The sequence below is a fragment of the Desmodus rotundus genome, chromosome 6, assembly GCF_022682495.2.
Source record: "Desmodus rotundus isolate HL8 chromosome 6, HLdesRot8A.1, whole genome shotgun sequence".
In the NCBI taxonomy this organism is placed as follows: Eukaryota; Metazoa; Chordata; class Mammalia; order Chiroptera; family Phyllostomidae; genus Desmodus; species Desmodus rotundus.
This window is the reverse complement of record NC_071392.1, coordinates 51,154,352-51,179,367: the sequence shown is the minus strand read 5'-3', so window position 1 is coordinate 51,179,367 and position 25,016 is coordinate 51,154,352. Positions and strand designations below refer to the sequence as shown.

The following is a 25,016-nucleotide window of genomic DNA, read 5'->3' as shown; positions in this document are numbered from 1 at the left end:
TCCTTCTGATGAGTCTTTTGTTCTGGAAAGCTGGTCTCAGTCGTGTGCACTACTTGAGACAGTTTTAGTTGGAGTTGTTATTTGTGCAGAAATCTGCTTGTTGCTCGGTTGTGCTCCAGAGCCCCCTCTCTTCCTGCAGGCCCTTCATTCCAGTGATTGCTGGTCCCCGCTGCCTGACAATCACTACAGCATGAATAATGGCTGTGCATGAAGGCCCCGCAGAGGTGCCCCTTGTGGCCCCCACTCTGTGCGTCACGGAAAAGCTGATGACGACCTTCACAATCAACAATTTCTTCTCACACCAGCCTCATTTTATGGTCACTTTTCTTTTTGACATGTTTATGTTTCTAGGTACATAAAAGGAAAAGTAGATCAGATGGAACAGATCAGAGGAACCATTGTTTATGGAAGAGGATTCTTAAAGCAAAAACCTCCCATTTCATTTAGACTCTTTTTGCCAATATAATTCTATATGCAATGAAGCTTATCAAGAATTTATATTAGACTTTTAATTTTGGTATGTATTTCTGATTGATGGTTTGAAATCTCCAGATGGATTTCTGACTCTGATGTTTAAGTGTTAATAGGGAAATAGCAATTACCCAAGATTTTTCCAAGGGCTAGCTAATTTACAGGGAAGCTGGATCATCACGAATTCTGGTCTAGTGCAAGAAAACAACATGCACTACCCAGCAGCATAACTGATAATTCAGCAAATAACATGCAGTATTGTAAGATTTATAGTGGATTCCATTCCTGACATGAAAAGTACACAAGAGAAGTTGAAAACTAGGAGTGAAGAAGTCGTTAAATAAATTCACCTGATGTTCTACAAGGTCATTGGCTCATCACCTGGAGCAGCTCCTCTGAAATTCCTCACCCGCTGCTGCCGAACCAACCCCTAAAGTGTACAGCTGGGCAGGACATAGCTCCTTCAATAAGTGCAGCCCACACACATAACATTCCTGGAGGAATTTAACAAATTCTTCCAAAATTACATGCTTTTAATTAGCTACTTTGTCCTAGTGTATAGCCTTTGAAAGAAATATACCAAATAAAGGAAATCAGGTTATTTGTTGATAATCTGATTATTATCAGATTATCAGAAATTGTCAAGATCCTAAATTTCCCAAAGCAGTGAAAATTAAGAGGATGAGGGGGAGGAGAATGAGGTAGTGGCATTCTCCAGAAATGCCTGTAGATAAGGAAGAATATGTTTTCCATTTCAGTGAATTTTCTGAGGAACCTGTGAGTCGTTAGTTTCAAGGACTTCCTGTGGTTACTAGTTTGAAAGATCCTACCACTTCCCTTTCTTAGTTACTTTAAATCAAGTTCTTGGGCCACCAAACCACCCTAGTATGTCACCTAGTCATATATTGGTGTTTGTAGCTCCACTTTATTCCGAAAGGCCAGGACCAGGAAGTCCTGTGAAGCCTCCCCTTTGTAGTTTAGTTTAAGATTTCTCCTACAAACCTAGTGCCACTTGGAACTTCAAATTGTTTAAAGGACCTTCAAAGAATTAGAGAAAGAAAGCTTGTGGGTTTTATGAAGTATACACATTTCTTGCACTCCTACCAATACCATGTAAAACTGAGCAATGTATATACTTGCTCAGCAAAACACTCTGGCAATTTGAATTTTTAACAATATCTCAGCCTAGCTAGGGCCCCGGAATGGGAACAGCTCCAGGCACTGTGCCGCCATTGCTTCCACCAAGGACTGCTCTTTGTGAAAAGCTGCGACAGCTTCTGAGTGAGCAGAACATCACATCCACTCTGTGCTCCAGGGAGAGTGTGTGTTCAGAATTTGGAGTCCTCTCTTATGACAGGAAGAAGCCTATAATCAGGCTATTAGAAAAGTCCCACATGACCCCCGGGCTCATTCCAATGTTCCATTAAAGAAAAAACCCTTGGGAAACTGCAAAAGTTATGATAAATCAATGAATTTAAAAATGACTGAAGCTCAGGGCTTTATTCAACACAAACTGCATGGTCGAACACCTCGAAGCCCTAGAAATGAACTGATTTCCCTTGCTAGGACTCCACCACTGTTTTCAAAGGAGCCCAAGCTGCCTTCTGGATTTTACTTGAAACCCAGCTCAAAACCTCACAAACATTCTGTGACAGACTGTGGAGGTGAGCAGTCACATTTTCCGTGTGTGGTTGTGTAGCTCCTGTCTTCCCAGCATGATGTAGCCTCTTCCCAGATCTGTTGAATTGGATATTTGGCAGCTGTATGGAGAAGATAATGACCAAAGTTCTCTTAGCAAACTTAAAGACTCAGGAGCCAGGTGGTTCTGGTCATCCTTGACCCTGCCTGTTTCAGACCAACTTCATGATAATCCCATCACGCAGCACCAGGCTGGGTGAACCCTGGCTGTTCATGGGCAGCACTCCTTGGCACACAGCAGGGTTGAGAGAAATTGTTCATAAGAGCCAAATAAATAATGCTGAAATGAGCTGGATAGTCCATTGAAATAACTTGTGATTCATTAGCTATCCTTCCTAAAATTGCTTAATGGCAGCACATGTTGGCTTTTTTAGTTTAAAAAGTAATTGAGACACAACCCTTAAGTCTGTGAAAACTGAGAGGAAGGTCTTGAAGTTCTTTCAAAGGATATCTAAACTTTCTCTTGGTTTTCAAACTATGTGTCCTCGTGCTCTGCTCTCCAAAATCCTACCAGTGACCACAAAGTGATTTCTGTGGCTTTTGATGATGCCACAAAACTTCTCAAAATTCTAAGATCCCAAGATACTAATTTTCCTTGTTTTCCTGCCTCTCTGATTGTTCCTTCAATATCACCATTTCTAATTATTATTATTTTTTTTTTTGCTTTTCCCAGTGGGTGCTGGAGTTGGGCATGAGACGGGACAATATCAATATCCATCCATCAGTTTGTACTTCAGCTGTCTGGAGAATGTTTCCTTTGGAGTGTTCGATAATTGCTCCAAGTCCACGAGGTCACTTATTCATTAAACATTTATCAAGCTCTTGCTAAGTCAGTTACTGTGCATTGGGCCACATTTACTAAGACTTTGCATTCATGGAACATCTTTCAAAACCCTCTGCACCATGCCATGGAGCGTTCCCCTTCTTCAGAACACTTCATTTTCCATATACCAAACACCTGTTTTGATTTCCTCGCTCACAATGCCATGACACCTTGCACGTCAATCCCTGACCCCTGATCTAGGAGAGGTCCTTATCCTGCCAAGGTAGACCAGGTGGTCCTTTTTGTCTCCCTGATCTCCCACTCCCTTTTCTCCAGCTTGCCTACTTTCCTTAAACCATCTGCTGTACACTGATGTCAAAATGTTACCACTCCCAATTTTTCCCCCACTCTCCCCCACACCGAAGATGAATATCTATTGTATGCCATAGCAAATCCCTGTGCCTCTGCTTGGCCTTCAAAACCCTCCATGCCTTCACTAACAGTTGTCTTCTCCATCCTTCAGAGGAGCCTCCCAGTCTCCTCACTGTTTCATCCTGCCCTCCCACCACCCCTCTACACTCTGCTGGCCCTGTTACAGCCTCCTTTTCCAGGAGCACCTGCCCCTCCCTGTTTGCTTCTGCATCCCCCCCTTCCTCAAGGCACAGCTCAGGTCTTACCCTCCCAGCTAAGCCTTCTCTACCAATTCACTCCTCTGCCTGCACCTATTCAGCTCTCTTAATTCACTTAGTGTAATCATGGTATCATTTAGCCCTTCCTTTCCCCCACTCACTGATCAACTCTCTATCCACCTTTTTCTGTATCCTGGATCTGCTCCAGGGACCTCAGCACAGGTGCATGGAGCAAATGAACAAGAGATTATGACCAACTAGTCCAGGAAAGTCCAGAAATTCCAATCCTAGCATCAGAATTGACTGGAATCTGAAATTAAATGAAAGAAAAAAATATAGATTACTTTTGTGACGTTGTGTGAGAAAAGTCTTAAATAAGTCTCCAAAGTATGCAAAATATATGCCAAAAAAGTTTGACTATATTACTTGTTACTGTAGACAGTTAGTAGACAGATGAAAATTTGCTGAGGATATTTGCATAAGAGCCAAAATTCACAAAGGATTACTGTCTAGGAGACATAAGAAAAATACACTCAAATTAATAATATACTAGTAACAGTAATAATTACTATAACTTTAATATAATTTTAATCATTCAGTCATGTTTATAGTTTGACCTTTACATCTACAATGTTAACAAATTACTGTTAATAGCTAATATAATAACTGACATTTGTTGTATGTTTGTTAGTGCACACTGCCCGTCAACGGCAGGGCCAGGCACTCCCCGGGCAGCCTGGCTCTCACGTATGCTTTAACCCTCTGCTTCTCAGTCTCCTTTTTGCCTCACCTAAAGGGCATGAATAAGCAAGTTTCTGAAGGAGACACTTTAATGGATCCCAGGCTTAAACAGACCCTCAGCTTCCTAATAATCAGACCAGTGCCAATAATCCAGAGAACAATGAGATATTGCTCTGTGGCCACCAGGTCCTAAAAAATTAAATGTTGGGTAACATTGTCTTGGCAGGATTTAGTGAAAACCTGTCTGTGTATTTCCTGTGACTGGCAAGCCTGGGGATTAAATGCTCACTGGACATGAGGAGACCTGTCCATCACACCCCTGCTGGTGACAACCAGGACCAGGAGACAGCTGAAGTGTCCTCACAGGAAAGCGGTGAAAACACACAGCAGATGCAGGTGGAACAATGAATACAGACAGAAGGAGTGAACTAGGGGTACAGACATGGATAGGCAAGGATGGTATCTATTTATATAAATATAAAAACACATTAGTCACAAACAATACTCTATAGTTTCCACAGATATATAGGCTCGAAGGGCATGCATCAAACACAGTAGACTGAGCATCCATGGGGGTAGGGGAATGGAGAACAAATGGGGAAAAAGAATAACAAATAAATATATAAAAGTATACAACATGCCTGACACAGATTAATGATGGTATTAATTAGCATGCACTGAGAAATATGACAGAAAAAATACCAGAACTAAGGATAAAATATAAGTGCAAAACAAAATGAAATATATACCATGGAGACACTCAGAGAGTATTAAATTCAGGATAACCTGTTGAAAACTCTAATTTAAGCTTTGATATTTAATTTCTTATAATTTTTAATCTCAGTCATTTCAACTGGCCAATTAAGATGAAGATACCCAAGGAAATTTATTTATTGTTTTCAGTGGCTGTGGAAAACGCAACATTTCCTTCTTCTGGGAAAATCCAAAGAAGGATTTTCTTCTTTCAGAAGGCTGCCAACTGGTTCTGGCCATCTGCACTGGTCCTGGGTGGTCCGCACCCTCAAGGCAGTGTTCTTCGGCAAGCAAAGCTGGAATGCGGGTGCCACTGCATTTAAGAGCACGGAGCTCAAGCATCCACACAAGCCCTCAGGAGCTCAGTGATGTGAGAATGAAAGTCATGATAATCTAGTTATAGCCAGGACATTTTCCAAACTATAAACAACCTCCAGAGACAGGCATGTTTAGTATGGTGTTGATAATCCTTTTGATTTTTAAAAGCCATGATAGATGGAAACATTCTAAAGTTATAAAAAGTAAATCTGAAGGATAGTGGGGCAGTGCAGATGAATGATAAATTCCAAATATTCCCAAGAGAATTCTACTTTGTATACATACTTTGATTTACTAAAGGTGGTTTCTTTAATTTCTAGATAGGAATAAAACCAGTTACCTTAAGAATGAACACAATTCAGCCTGTGGGATCTATTGTACTTGTGTACAAGGCATATGTGTGTATATGCGTGTGCACATGGGCTCCCTCCAAGTCTGTGTTCACATCCTTCTTAGGAGTAAGGGCCTTGTGTAGTGGTTAAGCTGGGTAACAGACCAGCAGACCAGGTGAACACATTAATTCTAAGTGTCATAAGGCTCTTAGGAATTAGAGTTTTTTGTCAAGGAACCAATCCAGATTAGAAGTTTCTAGAGCAGTATCTAGTGAAGAGGAAGCAAGCAAACTGCATTATTGTTGGATCAAAATTAAAATGATAGCTTCCATTTTTTATTCTGGTATACGTGTTATTTCAATATCTAGAATATCATATCAGTTTAATTCAGAATCACAAATTATTAGAACCAGAATGGACCAAAAATATCACCCAATCCCCTCACCTGAGGCAGGTAAAACAGGGGCCTTTCAAGGAAGAGTTTCTTATCTACCACTAACAAGCACATGAAGAATACAATTGATAAAACAGGGTTCCTGCCTTGCATTTCAGAGCACTTTCTTTCATTTCGCTGAGTCTTTGCTGCTCATAGACACCACATACAGGAGCTCCAATACAGAGTAATATAACAGGTATAACACCTCCAATGGCCAGGAGGGGATGCCAGAAGTTCATGTAAGTAATTACATGCAATCAAAATACTGCACCTCTTAAGCAGGAAGCATGGAATTGAAAACAAACAGGAAATATAACAACATCACATTTTACATTGAAATACAACAAACCAATGAGTACACAAATTAATCCTCGAATCACAAACAGCCGAACAGGTTACTTAGGGCACGGGCTTGGGAGACTGTCAGCTTGGTTCACATTCTTGGTGCAGTCTTTATTAGCTAGGCAACCTCGGTAAGTCACTTAACTCTACCTAAGCCTCTATTTCACCTGTAAAATGTGGGTGAGTAACAACTACTTGATGCTAGCAAGCAAGAAAGAAATATGTGCAATGTTTGACGTTCATCTGTTATCACCTGATGGATCAGTGATTTCTGTTTGTGACCTTTAGAAATTAGTATTTTATAGAAGGCAATGAACTGTGAAATGTGCTAGAAGAATTTTCTACTACTTTTTGAGGTTCACCTTATTAAGTGAATAAATGCACTTTGCTTACTGGCTTGTGAGAGTTATTCTGAATTTCTGCAACCTTTCTGGAATTTTCTTCATGGTCCATTACACTTTACAGTTTAAACAGAAATTCTACATATATTGAATAGGTTTGGAATTTTTAACACCTTGGTTTGAATTCATTACTTGCCTCTTACGTGACCCTGAGCAGGTGAAAGTTTTAAGATTCTGATTATCTTATCTGTTCAATGTAGTTGATTGTAACTACTTTGAAGTATTGGGTTGGCCAACAAGTTCATTTGTTTTTTTCTGTAAGATGGCTCTAGTAGCACTTAGCTGTCTTTAACTTCATTCAAAGCAATTTGTTATGTTGTATTGTGACAGCTGTCATATCTGCGTGCACTAAAAAAAGTATCAAAACTGGTGAATTTTTATGTGGCTATTTTAATATTGAAGATGGAAGACAATACATAACATTTTGGGCATATTATGCATTATTATTTCAAAAAGCTAAAAACACAACTAAAATGCAAGAAAATATTTGTGCAGTATGTAGAGAAGGTTCTGTCACTGATCAAATGTGTCAAAAGTGGTTTGCGAAGTTTGGTGGTGGAGATTTCTCTCTGTACAATGCTCCATGGTACCAGTTAAAGTTGATAGCGATCACTTCAAAATATTAACTGAGAACAATCAATGTTATGCCATGTGCGAGATAGCAGACATACTCAAAATATCTAAATCAATAAAGTTATTGGTGAAAATATGTCTTTTAGTTTATGGAAAACACTAAACTGACTTTTCAGCCAACCCAATATTATATAAGGATTAAATTGTTATAAATTTCTGGTATTTAAGACTGACTTAAAAGGTATTTATTTAAAAAAACAAACAACTTTGCATAATTCTTGGCACATGGTGAGTGACAAATCTAGAGTAAGCATTATTATTCCCACCTACAGTGACTTTCCTCAAGTGGCAGTGCTTGGACTAGAGCTGCCATTCTGTCTTTACCAAAGCAATTCATCCTCACAGAATTACAAGGTCTCATTTCAAACTCTCCAAAGTGCCCCTTCTGGCAGCTCCTTCTTCAGAAAGTCTATCTCCCCTCAGCACAGTCTTTACTAGATTACATTGTTGGCTGCCCAGAGCTGGGCCCCCAGGCTCAGCCCCATGCCTGGACCACTCATGAGGAAAGAAAGTCTGCACAGCTGGAAGCCACGTGGAGCTGGTCTCAGCCAGCAGTTCCCAGAAGACCCCACCTGGCAGCCACAAAGCTTGTGGGAAAAGCAAGCATGATGCGAAGCTTTGGGGGAGGTTTCTGGGCCACACTCAACTTCCCTGGAAAATGTGCCTGGCCCAGCCCTGCCACAGCACTAGCTGGAGATGCTGCTGCTTCCTGGGAGGCGCAGGGAGGTACGGAGCAGCACAGGGCTCAGAGACCTGAATCAGGCCCCTTCTGCCCACCTAGTCTGCCTTCCTCTCAGCTCCACTGTCAACCCCTCTTTCAGTCCAGTGTGATGAGTAAGGATTTGCATGAGTCCCTGGTCCCCAACTATGTTTCTTCCCAGATTAACTATGTGAGAATTCTGTTCACCAACAGCTTCTTTTAGTCTTCTATGGAAAGAACACACATTGTGTAACTCAGTTTTACTGGCATTCTCGTGCGAATCTTCCAAAACACTCACATGATAAGTTGTTGCATAAATATCTGTTATATGCCTACCATATTCCAGGCCTTCCTCCAAGTGCTCTTGACATAGAGGTTTGTTATAAGCACTATTGACCGGACTTATTGTGGTCTCAAAACAATATAGAATATAGACATTGAGTTCAAGGTCATGGAATCATAAGAAATTCTAATAATTCATGATAGAATATTTCCCATATTGTTCCCAGGTAACACCTCATGGCCAGCGGAGGCAGAAACACTGGCCCAGCTCTAGTGAAACTTCTTTAGTGTGTCAGCTCCAGCCAGGGAAGCACAGTCTGCAGTCTTTGGTGGAAAGAGAAATCACACTTGGGGAACTAGAGGGAACTGACATACCTAGGCTGAAGTTCCATTGTGGTCTTTCTTCATGCAAATGAGGACTACAAATCTGCATTGTTGAATTGGTTCCAACTGCACTATATTGATTAGTCAGAATGGAGCTGCTGTAATTGGTCAGTGAAGATGACAATAGGGATATAGGTTCACAGGTCCAACTGGACAGGGAAAGTCTCAGTCACAAAGTGTCAGAGAAAGGGGCGCTGGCACTGGGGACAGGGTCAGGGGGTTAGCCCAGGATGAGCTGTTGTCGGCATTTCTCCCTGGTTGCAAGTCTGATGGGGTGTGTCCCTTAGAGTATAGGACTGATGCATGTCTGTGGGGCAGAAGGAGAGCAAAGGGAAAGGCACAGGCATGCTCCTGGGAGGGAGAGAGAGCACAGGGGGACCTTTATTTTGAGGTTTTTTAAAGCCTGGGAGTTTATGGGAGGTCTTGGGGAGGACCTCAACAGAAAATTCATCAGCTTCATGCTGATTTATTCCCTTAAATACATCGTCTTTGGTTGTGGTTGGCACATGGCACTAATTGGATTTTTGCTGTTTCTCTCACTGATATATGATTTAAGCTACTTATCCTCTGGTTGGGTAGGAAAAGTGAAAACCATTTACTCTTAACTGTCCTTGGTTTAGGGAAGATAAGATTCACCAGATGGCTGCAAGCTTCTTGTTTAACTATCTGTCTCACTTTCCCTATTCCATTCATCCTGGCTTACAAGCCTGCCTCAAAGCCGCCTGTCCATTGGACAGTTTGCCATGGATAGGAGCCATATCATTGCATCTTTATTGAACCCAAATGAGTCATCTCAGAATCCTAAGGTAGCTGTGTGTGCTATGTGGTCTGATCTAAGGTAGAGAAGCTTCCTTGCAACATTACCTTCACAGACAGTGGATTTGCTAACAGGTGGAGAGGACACTCCTTCACAATGAGGTACCAGAGCCCTCTTCACCCTCACCAATGGGAAGTTTGACCTGGTTGACTCAGCCAAGACACAGTGGCCTGCAACTCGTCTCTGCAGTGGTTCCAGGCTGCTCTGGAGGGGAATGCTATTCATTTCGACATGCTGTCACTGTTTCAAATCTTGGCAGGCCTCTGGCAGGCCTTGGTGCTTGTAACTAGTTTTCCTCTCCTAATTCATTTTGAAGATATTCTATAATTTTGTAATTGTCTTAGAAAAAATTCTGCCCTGGCTGCTGTGGTTCAGTGGATTGAGTGCTGGCCTGCAAACAGCTAACTGAAAAGTCACTGGTTTGATTCTCGGTCAGGGCACATGCCTGGGTTGTGGGCCAGGTCCCCAGCTTGGCGTGTGCGAGAGTCAACTGATGGATGTGTCTCTTGCACTTTGATGTTTCTTTCTCTCTCTTCTCTCTCCCTTCCCCACTCTAAAAATAAACAAAATCTTTTTAAAAATTCTAAGTTTTTGGTTGATTAATTCTCTTCCTTCCTTTTTTTATTCAGCTTGTGTCCATAGTGCAGGTTGTCCAGAGCAACCTCAACCTCCAAGTACTAAAACACTGTCAAAAATGACCCACCTGGAAAATGTGGTATCTGGTGTGACACTTTCTACAATGTCTGTATTTTGGTATCAAGAAAGACCTGGTCAAGACATGCAGTACCTGCTGCACATTTCATCTGACAGTACTGTCAGAATGGAATCAGGCATTATAATGGGCAAATCTGAGGTAGACATATCTGAAACTTCTATATCTACCTCACCATTCACAATGTAGAGAAACAAGACTCAGCCACCTACTATTGTGCCTTCTGGGAGGTGCACAGCAGCATATATTAGAGTCATCTCGTTCAGCAATGTTCCTTGGTTCTTCATTTGCTATTATGAACTGGAAAACCACAGGTACCACCTGTATGCTTTCATAGTTTTCTAGACACATGTTCACGTGGATAATTCTATGTGGAGTTTCCAAATTCTATATTTTTTCATAGAGTAAACTTTACATAAATATGTACAAAGGGCCAGCCTCATTTTTCTGATATCTAACCTCTCCCCAGTAGACTCACCCTGGCACCCATGTTTATTCTTCCTCACTCATTCCATTTTATTTTATATCAAAATATATACACCACCTTATTTCTGGGACCTCTTTTATAATAGAAATTTGCATTATAGTTTTTTCTGATACACCTATCTCCTGTGGAGAAAATGGATATTAGATTAAATGACATTCATTTTCCTAGAGGCTAAAATATAACAAATGTAGCATGATCTATACCTAGGCAGGGAACACTACAATGATTATGTACAGTGAGAATATTTGATTTTGCACAAAACTTATAAACACTGCTGATTTTGAGTCCAAATCAAAGTCTACTTGAGATTGGAGCTTGAGGAGTAGTTCATTTTTAGGCTTAAGATTCCATTTATCCAACAGTAAATGTGCAATTGACTACTCTGAGGTAGGCATTGCACATAGCAGGAATTACAAATCTCACATGCACTCTCTAGGCTAGAAGTTGCTTCTGTAGAGTCTTTTCTGATGCTAGGCTTCCCTTAACCAGTGACATGACAGTCCCCATCTTAAATACACATCATTGTTATAAATCTCTCACTAATTCTGGTTACATCTACCTCAACTCATGGTTCACAATTTGTTATTATTGTTGCTTGGTCATGACAAAATAAATACGATCTATGTTTTAGACAATCTTACTTATAGAAAACAGATGAAAGTAGATATGTTCTGGTTCAAAAAGTTGAGGGATGAATGATTCTGAGATTTGTCGTCTCAAATAGTTTTTAGTGTTTGTGATTCTTTAATAGTTCAACAAATAGTTCTACAATTTTTGTAGCCTCTAAATTGTTTAACAGAAAACTTCTATTATTTTTTAAATTTATTTTAAAATTTGTTTTTAAACAGAAGTCACCTGTTTCATAATATTGAAAATATCTCTGCATAATATTGAACACTTAGAGACAACATGTGAAACTTGATGTTAAAAAGCCTCTAATTGGCTGTGTTTTGACCCCTTTCTCTCCCCTATTTTCTAGCCACTTTTGTTACTTTTACAAAATAAAACCTCTTCTCTCCTGATTCCCACTGATCCCACCTGCCAAGATAGAGACCATGTTAATGCTTTGGGTAGTTTATTGGGCTCATATGTCTCTTATTACCTCAGCAGAATAAATATGAAGTATTAGATCTCAGTCTTCTTATTCACATTGTACTATAACTTTGTTGCTTTGTTCACTTCCTTTTTTGTCCAGATGCAGAAGCAGTAATGAGACTGTCACAAGTAGAAATGCACACACTGGCATATGATCGTTTCCTTCAGTAGGTTGATTAGCACTTTCATTGCCTGAGAATATGATCCTCTACCTTTCTTGGAAGGTGGCTAGACATTCATTCTCATTAAGTCTTCACCTGGAGAGTGAGAAGAAGGTGGACTCTTAACTAGGATGCCATACATCCCCTATTTTAGCACTATGCATTTCTCACTCAGTCAAAGGACAAGGGTGTGTGCTGAGGGACAAAAAGCATGGACTCTGCTGAGTGTCTTCTGTCTCCGCCCCCTGCCAATCCACTTTCCATGGTTCTCCACCCTACTGTGGGCCCCAGGAGGCTGACTCCTACAGATTACATAAAGGAGCATCTTTGTTCTCTGATTTCATATAATTTTGGTCAATGGAAGTCGAATTTCAAAGAAATCATGACTTTTCACCTGACAAAAGAATTCCTACCTTGTGCCTTATAGTTTCCAAGCCTGTGGATCCAGGACTCTGGGAGAAAAAGAAGCAAATTCCTCCCATGGGTTAATTGGTGTAAGAGACAATGGCCTCTTCCACCTCCACCTCTTGGTTCCTGGACATAAGCCCCAGGCTATGGGCAGAAAGTACTATATATTGACCAGCTGTTCCCAAGGAAATCCTGACCTCACTCTCTTCCCACTTCCCATTCTCCTACTGATACTTCTATTAACTGCTTCCAAACCACGACCAGAGGAAAAGGAAGACCATTACTACAGCCCATAAGCGTCCAATTCACAAGGCATGGGAGAAGGTAAACAGTGGTGGAGGGTCTATGTGGGGGAGTAGAAAGAAGGAATCAAGTAGTCACATAAATGGGTTATGTTTGCTCCCAAAAGAGTATAACAAATTGGGAAGAAGGAAGAATATTTATTTGGTTTGTTTAATGTCACTGTCCACAAACCAAACAAGATCCCATCACTAACAGAACATGAGGTGTCACTGTTCCTTCAGTGACAAACAGGAAATGAAACAGTGTTGAGAGATTATCATTAAATTCTGTACTTTTCTAGTTGATGAACTTAATGAAGCTGTGAATGTAGATTATTTGTAATGCTGCTTTTCTTGGGTTAAATGATGGATTCTTAGGTATGTGTTGACTTATTAAGTAAATTATCAATATTTAAATAGAATAAAATAAAGAACATAAAAAGATCTACCATTATACTGTTTTATATATAATTATAAAGCTAGATGAATCAATATTATGGTTATTTCAACTCTGTGTTCTTAATGTTCTTTAAAACAAAAAAGAATTTCAAGTGGTGAAATAATCCAAGCTTTTAGTAAAGACAGAGACTAGAGCAATATCTGCCAGTTTTATGTCAACTAAAATCCACACTTCCACATTTATAATTGATCTCTCTATTTCTGTAATTCCTTAATTTATTTTCTAGCTACCTTCAAGTCAACATTTAACTGCTTCAATCACATGTTGATTAATTTTTATTCTACTATAATCCTGTTGCATTTTTAACTGATAAATTAACTACAGAGTAATTACCAAAAATCTGTAGTTATATTCTTAAAGTTCTAGAATTAGAATTTGTAGTCTGTCATTCAGAGTGTTTCTTTGACTCTATTTTTCTTTGTGTAAACACAGAAAAGCAAATAATTTATTTACATGTATATAATTGACTAATGCCCTTCTATCAAAGAGCTCAGTTCTATATGAAAATAAGGAAATGTAATTTAATGATTTGATAATATTACAATAATAGGTATTGTTTATTGAATGTTCTTCATGTGCTACATACTTTATTAAGCACTTTATATACTTCATGTTATTTCATCCTTATAATAAAACTGAAGGATAACTAATATTATCATTATCTCAGTTTTATAGATATTTTATGGATACAACTGTAACACTTTGATAAATTAAGTGATTTGATAATAAAACAAGTCTGGGATCTGAATCCAGATCTGTCTGGTTATAAAATCTATATCTTTGATCCCATAGGAGTGTGTAAAACAAAACTTTTTGAACGGGATGTTATAAGAAAATAGAGTATTTAACCATCCATTATATGCTTAGTGCTGAGTTTTCATGTCACCTGCAGCGTAAGGTTCTATCCCCAGAGCCACATTAAGTTTCTTAAAATCATACCTGCAGTGTTCACTTAGAGCCAATCTGCAAAGAATTCTCTACAGACAATTTCATTATGCAATCATTTTTTTTCTGACTTTTGGATTTTAGTTTTTTTATTTAAAAAAAAAGGCACAACAAGAACTGTTTATTGAGCAAAAAATAAGATGCAACATAAAGACATGTTCCTTACTTATTGTGTTTGATGTGGCACTTCCTGACTCTCACCCTGCTGAAGAGTACAGAAATGTCATCCAAAGGTAGATGGAGAAGAGTGCAAGGGACTTTTGGGCCAATCATGGTGACGGGATTAAGCACTCATGTGAAAAGCTGGTTCAACTTTGTTTCCTGAATTTGAAATTCTCTTGAGTATACTCGTGACCTCCAGGGTAACAGCCTGAAAGTTGCTCCGAAATGAAACAACCTTTGCGGTGAGAATATGTGCATTAGGGCCTGTGGTGGATTGGAGATGATTGTGCCTGAGTCTGGAGACAACAGGTTCGTAGAGGATGCCATAGTCATATAATAAAAATTCAAAATCAAACAAATTATTTTGAGGGGCAATTTGGAGACCTCTACACAGAGCATTAATTGACTTACTGTGTGCAGTTATGAAACTTGTGATGGAGGGTGTTTCTATTCACCTTTCTCTAATATATATAGGTGCTCATGCAGGATGTCAGTTAACAGTTCAATGTTCTGTGACTCAGTCTAATAACATCTGTTCAAGGAAGGTGTATAGCACAACAGCTGGTATAATGAGGAAGCTCAGTGGATTCCATGTCCTTCACTTCCTTCCTCTCTCTTTGGCCTGTTTGCTGGAGCAGGCTGAGCACAGAGTAATGCTAGGATACCTGGTTTTGGATTTGAGCTCTGTTCTCTATGTGATCTTAGTTCCTTGATTTGAATGACATCAATGTATCTCCAGACAGAACAGCTCTGCATCATGAGTTATCCATTGAGAACTCCAGCCTGTGGTCATTCACTACTTCTAGCCTGGCTACAAGAGGTCTAGAGAATCTGTGGGGGTGCTGATTCTGAGGAAACTTTCACTAAAGAGCACTGTGGCGAGTGACATGGCAACCTCTATCCTCTTTTGATGAGGACGTCAGGACTTAGCTCTCCCATCTCCATGACAAGCAAGGGAACTCCCCAGGCATTGAGTCCAGCATGTGTCCAGAGCAAAGGTGTGTGTGTGTGTGTGTGTGTGTGTGTGTGTTGGAGGTCATAGAATTGTTTGACCTGTGTAAGTCCTGAGGGTTTGGTGGACAGACAGAATAGTGAGAACACTCATCTGGAAAAGTCAAATGGTGACTTCAGATCATAGCAACTTTGGACAAACTCTTTCACTGAAATCAACTGAATTATCTTGATAAAACAATAAAAATAATCTTTCTGAAAGTTTCTTATACCTAAAAAAACATAGTGTGAAAGACTGCTTTTTTGGTGTCATATAGTTATCTTTAAAGCTTCTATGTGCTGTTGACCAATTAGCAACCTCAGAAATGACTGGTCTGGGCACAGGGCTCTGAGCCTCCTGTTTCCCTTAGTAACACTCTGAGAGTCTCCCTTCTCCTCCTGTTCCAGGTCCCTAACTCCTCCTTCGTCTGGTTTTGGAGCACACAGTCAGGGAAGACAGAGAACATTATGGCTACAAACACTTATTTTCTCTTCACTATGCTTTTTGCAAATATGAATTTGTTCCACCATTTCTCAGAATCATTGAGAAGTTTTTGTAAAACTAATGTTTTATATTTTAAAGATTTTATTTATTTATTTTTAGAGAGGGAGTGGGAGGGAGGAAGAGAGGAAGGGAAACATCAATATGTGGTTGCCTCTCATGCACCCCTTACTGAAGACCTGGCCTGCAACCCAGGCATGTGCCATAGTCTGGGAATCATACCAATGACCCTTTAGTTCACAGGCTGGAACTCAATCCACTGAGCCACATGAGCCAGAGCTAACACTTTATTTTTTTATAATTTGGCTTTTCTTAGAAATGCTATTATTTTGTTTAGAGTTGAAATTTTATCTATACAATTAAAACAACTGAAAATATTTATGGCAATAGCATAAAGGAAGCATATATTTTCACTTAGGGTATCCAGATATAACATTTTGTACATACAAGTTACTGACAGACATAAGATCAGACTTTTGAAACCCAGATGTTACCTAAATACAACAACAACAAAACAAGAGTCATTGTATTGGGTCAGTTATTGGCAATGAATTTCAACCACAAGTAACATAAAATTGTGTCTGTTTCTCTTTGGTCCCTAATGTAAATTCCACAGAAGACATGATGACCTAATATAATGACCCCTGGAAGCCCAAGTGTCACTGGAGCCAAGACAATAAACACATACACCCCCTTACCATGAGTGTGACCACATCCTTCCAAGCACGAAGCATCCTCAGTCCTCAGTCCAAGCCTCAGCTCTGGCTAGGCCTCAGCCTCAGCTTGCAGCACTTCCTGTGCTTCTGATGCCGATGCCTCAGAAGGAGGAAAGACAGGGAGTATAATGCCTATCAATTGAACTGCCTGGTTTGATATCATTTATTATTGACTAGGGTATTCAGTTAGAGACCATGTATGTTGAAAGGCCTGATAATTTCAAAGAGAAGGTGAGGTATGTTATTTTATTTCCCAGAGATTTCCAGTAATTGTGAAAATCTCATGCTAAAGGCACTGGCAATGAACAATATGGAATTCATATCAATTTTGCCATCATGGCTGCCAGATAATGTGCTAGATGCTCCATGTGTTTAGAAGCCTGTGTGATCATCATAAAAACCCTGCAAATAACCCTGCAAACCCTGTTTCATGGAAGAAACAATTGATGCTTAGAAGGGGGCATTGTCTGTCTAAACAAATAATCTGTGTTGTTTCAATTGCACTATTAGACCATTTTAAATATCCTTAATGTTTATTATGTTTATAAAACACACTGTGGCATTTGTGAGCAAATATGGGCTGTGTCAGACCTGTTTCCTCATCCAGTAGAAACTGGTTAAGTCAATGAACAGTCATTCCACAAGCCATGGCTAAAGGATTCACTTGGGAACACACTGCTTTTTGCCGTGTAGAATGCAAACTTTTTGCCCAATTCTTTGAGGGAAATATAAAGGTGTGCAGTACACATAGGTAGTACTAATTCAGTTTCTTTTTCTTTAATTGTTGTTCAAGTACAGTTTTCTGCCTTTTCCCCCTACCCCAGCCCAACACCCCAGCCCTCGCCACCTCCCTCTGCTGTTTCCACCCCCTGCCTCTTGTTATTGTCCATGTGTCCTTTATAATTGTTTCAGCAAACCCTTCACCCTTTTCCCCTGAAATTCCCTCCCCTCCCCCTTCTGGTCACTCTCAGCCTGTTCTCAATTTCAGTGTCTTTTGTTATATTTTGCTTGCTTGTTCATTTTGTTGATTAGGTTCCTGTTAAAGCTGAGATCACATGGTATTTATCTTTCACCAACTGACTTATTTTGCTTAGCATAATGCTCTCCAGTCCCAACTATGCTGTCACAAAGGGTAGGAGCTCCTTCTTTCTTTCTGCTGCATAGAATTCCATTGTGTAAATGTACCATAGTTTTTTGACCTATTCATTTACTGATGGGCACTTAGGTTGTTTCCAGTCAGTTTCTATATAAATATTTTAAATTCTTTTATTCATGCTTATCACATGCATTGAAAGTGTAATTCCAGAAAGCAATAATGATAGCCATATGTAAACTAATACCCTGGAGTACAATAATCAGTCTTGTTTGTTAAATATAAATAAATAAGTAAGTAAGTAAGTAAGTAAATAAATAAATAAATAAATAAATAAATTGAATTACAAAGTTAAAATGAAGGATTTTTTTTCTGAAATTTTTGACCGAAAACATGGTTGTGTGTTATGCATGGGAACACATTATACACGGAAAAATATGGTGTCTGGAAGAGTTCCCTTTCTGGACAGTCTGCCATAGTGGAAAAGGTTAAGAAAATACATATTATATATTGTTTTGTGAACTTGTTCTTACATGAATTATGGGTTACACAGAGAGGGCTGAAATCTCCATAGCCTGGACTTATGTACCAATCAAAATATTTAAAGAAGAAACTGTTTCGGAAATTTGTAACCAGAATATTTTTATTCTGCCATATAAGTCTGATAAATTGTAGCCCTTCTTCCATTAAGAATAAACCAGAAGCCCTGGCTGATGTAGCTCAGTGGATTGAGTGCTGGCCTGTGAACCAAAGGGTTGCAATTGGATTCTCAATCAGAGCAAATGCCTGGGTTGCGAGCCAGGTCCAAAGTAGGGGTGTACATGACAGGCAACCCACACATTGATGTTTCTCTCCCTGTCTTTCTTCCTCCCTTCCCCTCTCTCTAAAAATAAATAAATAAAATCTTTAAAAAAAGAATAAACCATGAAGTTTACCTCCCATGGAAGGACATGGAGGCTGTACTCAGGACATATTTTTTTTTGCTTTTCTTTTATTTATTTGTCCAGGTTTATCAAGATATAACCAATATATAGGATTGTATAACTTTAAATGGTACAATTTGTTCATAAGCAATAAAAGCACAAATAAAAAATAAGTTAACATAAAACTAAAATGATTCTGCACAACAAAGGAAACTATCAAAAAGTGAAAAGGCAACCTACATAATGGAAAAAAGTATTTGAAAATCATATATCGGAAAAGAGTTAACATCCAAAATTTATAAAGAACTCATATACAACTCAATAGTAACAAACAAACAAACATTAAAAATAAGCAGAGGAATTGAAGAGGTATTTTTTCCAAAGAAGACATAAGACATGACCATCAGGCACATAAAAAGATGTGACATCACTAATCATCAGGGAATTTCAAATACAAACCACAATGAGCTTTCACCTCGTACCTGCTAAAATGGCATTTATCCAAAGACAAGAGATAACAAGCGTGGTGAGGATGTGGTGAAAAAAAAACCCCTGGTACACTGTTGATGGAATTATAAATCGTTACAGCTCTAACCTAATATCAAGTTGGCTCCTACTGCCTTCCCCCTATAGGCAAATTCCAGAGGCAGAAGTTTGATGAAAAAGGAGTCTTTTATTCAAAAGCTTCACAATTTTGGAAGAATGTCAGGCTTCTGCCTTGTTATAGGCCCATTCCCTCTAAAACACCCAAAGAAATATAACTCTGCTAGCCTCTGCGAGCCCAGACCATTCACAGGCTGCTCCCAGAGTTCCTCCTCCCATTTAAAAATACCATCTTTTGGAAATCACAGGAGACTGCATCATGATCATCCAGGTCATTCTCACAGGAAGGGAAAGAGAATGAGTCTCTCCCCTTCTTTGTTTAAATCTCCATCCCATAATTCCATATGCTCAAGAAGTGTCCAGCTTCCCAGCCAATCCTGTCCATTTCAGTTTTGACTGTTAGGTCTGCCAGTCCCCCTGCCATGAATCTGCCTAAGGCTAGGGAGTTCAGTCACTGTGCAGCATTAGCTAGTTTACTGTAGCCTTGGGCAACCACTTCCCATGGCCTATCTTTGCTCTCCCAGCACCATCCTTATATCACAGCCTCTGCGTAAAAGAGTATGGTGTTTCTTAAAATAATAATAATAATAAAACTATCTTATGACTTAACAACCCCTTTGGTAAATATATATCCAAAGGAAATGAAAATAAGATCTTGAAGGGATATCTGCATTCCCATGCTTATTGCCACATATTTACAGTCACCATGATATGGAAACAAACTAAGTGTCTGTGATAGATGAATAGATAAAAAAAAGATGAGGTACATATGGAATTAAAGGTTACTTAGCCATGAGAAAGAAGGAAATTCTTCCTTTTGTCACAAGTTGGATGAATCTTGGGGGCATTTTGTTAAGTCAAATTAGTGATACAGAGAAAGAAAAATGCCATATAATCTTTTTATATTAGACATCAAAATAAGCCAAACTCATGGAAACAGAGGGTAGAGTGGTGGTTACCAGGGGCTGGAGGGTGGGGGAAATGGGGCGATATTAGACAAAGGGTACAAACTTTCAGTTATAACATTATGAGTTCTGGGGATCTAAGGATCAGCATGGTAATTATAGCTAATAATACTCTGTCAAATATCAAACTTGACATTTGACAAGCTCCCTTTTGAGTTAATCATGAGATAGTGGGCTTGAAAATCAGGTTTGGTGAAAAAGGAAAGGGTTTTCTAAATTTTCAAATATTCTATTTAAAGGTCAATGCAAGCTGGCAAACTAGGAGCAAAGACTTTTACTAGAGGTCTAGATACAGTTAAGTGGGGAGGTGGTGACAGGGAAGTTAGCATCCGCCCTAGAGGAAGTGGTAGCACTGCCAGTTGTGATGTTTGTGAGATAAGGATGGAGGGCAAGAGGTGGTACTTTTCTGGTTCCCTTGTCACTGAGGGTCTTATCCCAGAGAGGACAGAACTTCAACAAAAACTCAAAATAGGTGGAGAGAAAATCTGATATTATTTGGTGAGAGCAAGCTCCCCAACCAAGCAGATGGTAAGTAAAACAACGTGAATAGTGGAAGAAATTTACAAACGTGAGCCCAAACCAGCAGTGCTTTGCCCACAGCTTCATGTGTAGCAGACCCAAATGCCTCTCAGGTCTCTAAGAGGGTGAGAGGTGCTGAGGGGACCAGGGCATGCAGCACCTGGGATGTGGATGAGAAGCTTCAGGGTGGGAACTTTGTACCCAAGGGCATAGTGTGGAGTCAGTAGTAGTATGTTCAGAATTGGCTGGTTATTGCCCCAGCCAATTCAGAGGAAGAGGCCAAATCCCAGAGATGAGCAGGGCAAAGAGCTGGAAGTCTGAGAGGATGCGGAGGGTGGCAGACACTCCCATTCCTCCCATATGCATTGATGCCGTCCTGGGGATGAGCCAAGGAAGAGAGAGAAACACAGAAAACACAAGAAACTACCAAAAGAGATTGATTACCTATAAGAGACTGTTCTAAACTGAAGGAAACTGTTTCATCATATATGATGTATAGTATCTTCCTTAAGAACATGAGTTTCAGAGTCAGACCTTCTGGTATAAATTATTGTTCTGCCACTTATACCTGTGAGGCCTGGGACAAGATGCTGCTCTGTCAACGCCTCCATTTTCTCATCTAAAAAATGAGAACAATATTAACAGCACAAAATGGGTTTATGCAGATTAAATGAGATGTTTGCAGTACATTGCCAAAATGTTTGTAGTACATTGCCTGCCACTTAGAATGTTTTAATTATCACAATCTATAAATATTATGAGAAGTAAATGCAACAAAATACTTATTTTCTGAAAGTGTTTACAGTAATACGTAAAAGATAATTTCTAACTTTGTTTACTTCTTTGCCTTAAGGAATTTTTTTCCCCAGTGATGTTTCTAAAGTGGCCATTTATCTTCCTTTTGGTCTCATAATGTTTAAAACCTTCATCTAAGTTTAAAGAATTTCCCACCTTATAAGTCTTGTGAAAGAATAAATCCTTCTCGACTTTCAACTTTCCAGTGCTGTTGTCTCAGAAGTGGTATTTATCAGACAAGAGGGAGAGTAGGGCAGCTGCCTCAGGAAAAAAAACTAGCCATAGTGAGCCAGCTTCTTCCTCTCTTTTCTTCTTATAAGATCCAAGCTAGTGTGAGTTCACATCTGCTCCACACAGTATATTATAGGACTGGACATAAACTTCGGGGACAACTGCTGTCCAGGGTTCAGGAAGTTCCAATACATACAATGCTTTCAGAGGTAATCATATGGGAATGAGTTGACAGTAAAGGGAAGTTAAATTCTTAAAAAAATAATAGTAATATTAACAATAATGTCCAATAATCACTGAAAATTTACTGTATGCAAGAATCTGGACAAGGTAGCCCTCTTAGTTATTTAATTTGCACAACCTTTTGAGACAGACATATTACTGCATCAATTTTCAAGTGAGGAATCTGAAGCACAAAGAGATTAAGAAATTTGCAGAGTCAGGCAACTTGTAAGTGACAGAGATGAACAGTGATTAGCTTCAGACGTTAAAAAGATGCATCAATTGCATGCAAAGTTGATCAGAATACAAGGTGAACTCAGTGAAGGAGAGCACAAAACCCTGTACATGTTCCACATGTAACTTAAATATATTTATCACCCACAAAAATCACATTACTATCCTTATATATGTACAGAAGAATTCTATACATTAACACCATAATGATAAATAGATTTGGTCTTGGTGATATAATTACAGTTATATTTATTTCTATCTTACCTTGTTTCTCTGAGTTTCTTCAATAAGTATGTTTAGCAGCATGTCCCAAGGTGCCTCCAAGGCCCCCTCACATTTATGTCAAAGAGCCCTACAGAGACCATCAGCCGTATACCTCTGACCAGCAGATGGCACTAAAGGCCCAAGGTCCTGCTGATGCACCACTTCATTACCTCTCCCCAATCTAGGCTACACCCACCTGCTACCGACCTGAGTTGCCCTGCTGCCTGGTCTCCACTTTCCTGCTTCTCCCTGAGGACACGGTCTGTTCACAGGATGTCCCTGCTGGAAGCATTCACGTTCTTGTCCTTCTGGGCACGTGAGTAACAGTCCCTAACATTTTCAATCTAGAAGAGGCAGCAAAGAAATTCTTTAATGTTTCTTATATTATCAGATTTCATTGGAAATTCTCTTCTTTTACATACAGTTGGACTTGGGTTATCAAAATTGGAGCAGTCTCAGATATCCATTTCCACAGAAGTAAAGAAAAGTGTTGACATATACTGCAAGGTATCAAGCACAAATTTTGAAAACGACATCATTCACTGGTACCAGCAAAAACAAAATCAAGCTTTGGAGCATCTGATTTATGTGAGCTCAACAAAAAGCCCAGCTCGAAGTAACCAAGGTGGGAGGAACAACAAATTTCAGGCAGAAAAGAATCCTCTAAGTCTCACTTCAATGCTGACCATAAATGTCATAGAAAACGAGGATGTGGCCATTTACTACTGTGCTGGCTGGACTCACGCTACTAGAACTGTTGAGACAACCCACACAAGACCCCCTCCTTGAATCTGTGCCCACCCACATCCTTCCCAACAGGGGCAACCACAACCAGCATCCTGTCTCCAGCTGGGCTCCTGAAGTCAGCCTCACCTTACCTGCAACACTTCCTGAGCTCTCCAGAGAGCTGTGTTGGATTATGCTTGCACATAGCTCCCAGTTAATTCTAGGGATTGTGCTTCCACAGCTTTATTTGACAACACATACCAAGTAATTAAAGTCTTGTGAGGGGACGGAAAGCACAGGTTGTGCCACGGTCCACAGTCTCACCATGCAGAGACTCTCAGTAAGTGGTCAGGGTGGCTGGAGCCATTATTATCATACATACTCAAGACAAACCCTTGGCAGTATAACTGTTACTGGTCCATTTTACAACTAAAAAAATTAAGCTTAGAGAATTTAGGCTTAAAGATCAGCCAAAAGCAAGAAGTCCATGTTTTTTGAACTGGACTGTGAGACCGCACTGTTAAGTTTAAAGATTGCAATATCTCAAGTACACACTAAGGTATCCTGATTAAGTTAGGATGGAGCAATGCCAGTTTTCTGAGAGATGTGAGAAAAATGTTTCTACCAGCACGGCAGCATCAGACCAGAGCTCCAAATTCGTTGGGGATGTTAGATGAACCCACATTATGGGGTGACACTTGATTTTGCCTGTGAAAGGAGAGAGAGAGCCTACCATGATCAGAAGGCTTCTTATCACATGCACGAATGGACATTAGCCCTAATCGGGTGGCTCAGTTGGTTGGAACATTTTCCTGTACACAAAAGAGTAGAGGGTTCGTTCCTCAGTTACAGCACATACCTAGGTTGGGTGTTTGATCCCAAGCTGAGCTGTATACAGGAGGCTACAGACCAATGTTTCACATCATGTTTTTCTCTCTCCACTCCCACCTTCCTCTCTCTCTAAAATGTATAAACATATCCTTGGAAGAGGATTTTTTTAAAGACTTTAAAAAAATATATCCTTCTCTGTGAGATAGTGTTATGAGAGAGATTCAAGGTCCAGGGTAAGTAGAGGCCAACCCCATTCTCACAGTTTGCTCTGTTATTCCTCCTAGCAATTTCAGTTCTATCTCCCCTTGAGGGCACCCTGGTTATAACTGAAATTTCATACTCTGAGTTATAATCTGTATGGTGACATCCTGGTTAATTATAAAAGAAAATGCTACATTGTATTTCAAATGAAAATGCCTATCACTTGTAAAATGCGGTATGAATTATGTCCGTTTGAGACTTTGGTTTGCCTTTTGATTTTTAAGTATATTTTATTGATTATACTATTACAATTTTCCCAATGTTTTCTCTCCTTTCTCCCTCCATCCTGCACACCCCATCCTCCAGCATTGCCCCCTTAGTTCATGTCCATGGGTTGTACATATAATTCTTTGGATTCTCCATTTCCTACACTATTCTTAACATCCCTGTGTCTATTTTGTGCCTACCAATTATGCTTCTTATTCCCCGCACCTTCCCCCCCATTCTCTTCCTCCCCACTGGGTTGCCTTTTTAAAAAAAAAAATTGTAAAATACTGATGGCAGCTGGATGGTGCAGTTGGTTAGAGTGTTGACCGTACACCAAAAGGTTGTAGGTTTCATGCCCTGTCAGGGCATACACCTAACAGAGGATTCGATCCCTGTCGGGGTGCACTTGGAAGGCAACGAATTGATGTTCTCCCTCACATTGATGTTTCTCTCTCTCTTTCTCTCTCTCTCTCTCTCTCTCCCCCTACCTCTCTCCCTAAAATAAATAAACATATCCTTGGTT

General features: G+C 39.7%; 1 long non-coding RNA gene across 1 annotated transcript; it reads right to left on the bottom strand.

The window, feature by feature from the left end:
* Positions 1-126: 126 nt before the first annotated feature.
* LOC139440981 (uncharacterized) lies at positions 127-16,714 on the bottom strand. The gene is made up of 3 exons (XR_011651316.1): positions 16,602-16,714; positions 3,742-3,871; positions 127-347 (listed from the first exon to the last, which is right to left on the bottom strand). It is a non-coding gene; the product is annotated as an uncharacterized lncRNA (long non-coding RNA).
* Between the last annotated feature and the right edge of the window lie 8,302 nt (positions 16,715-25,016).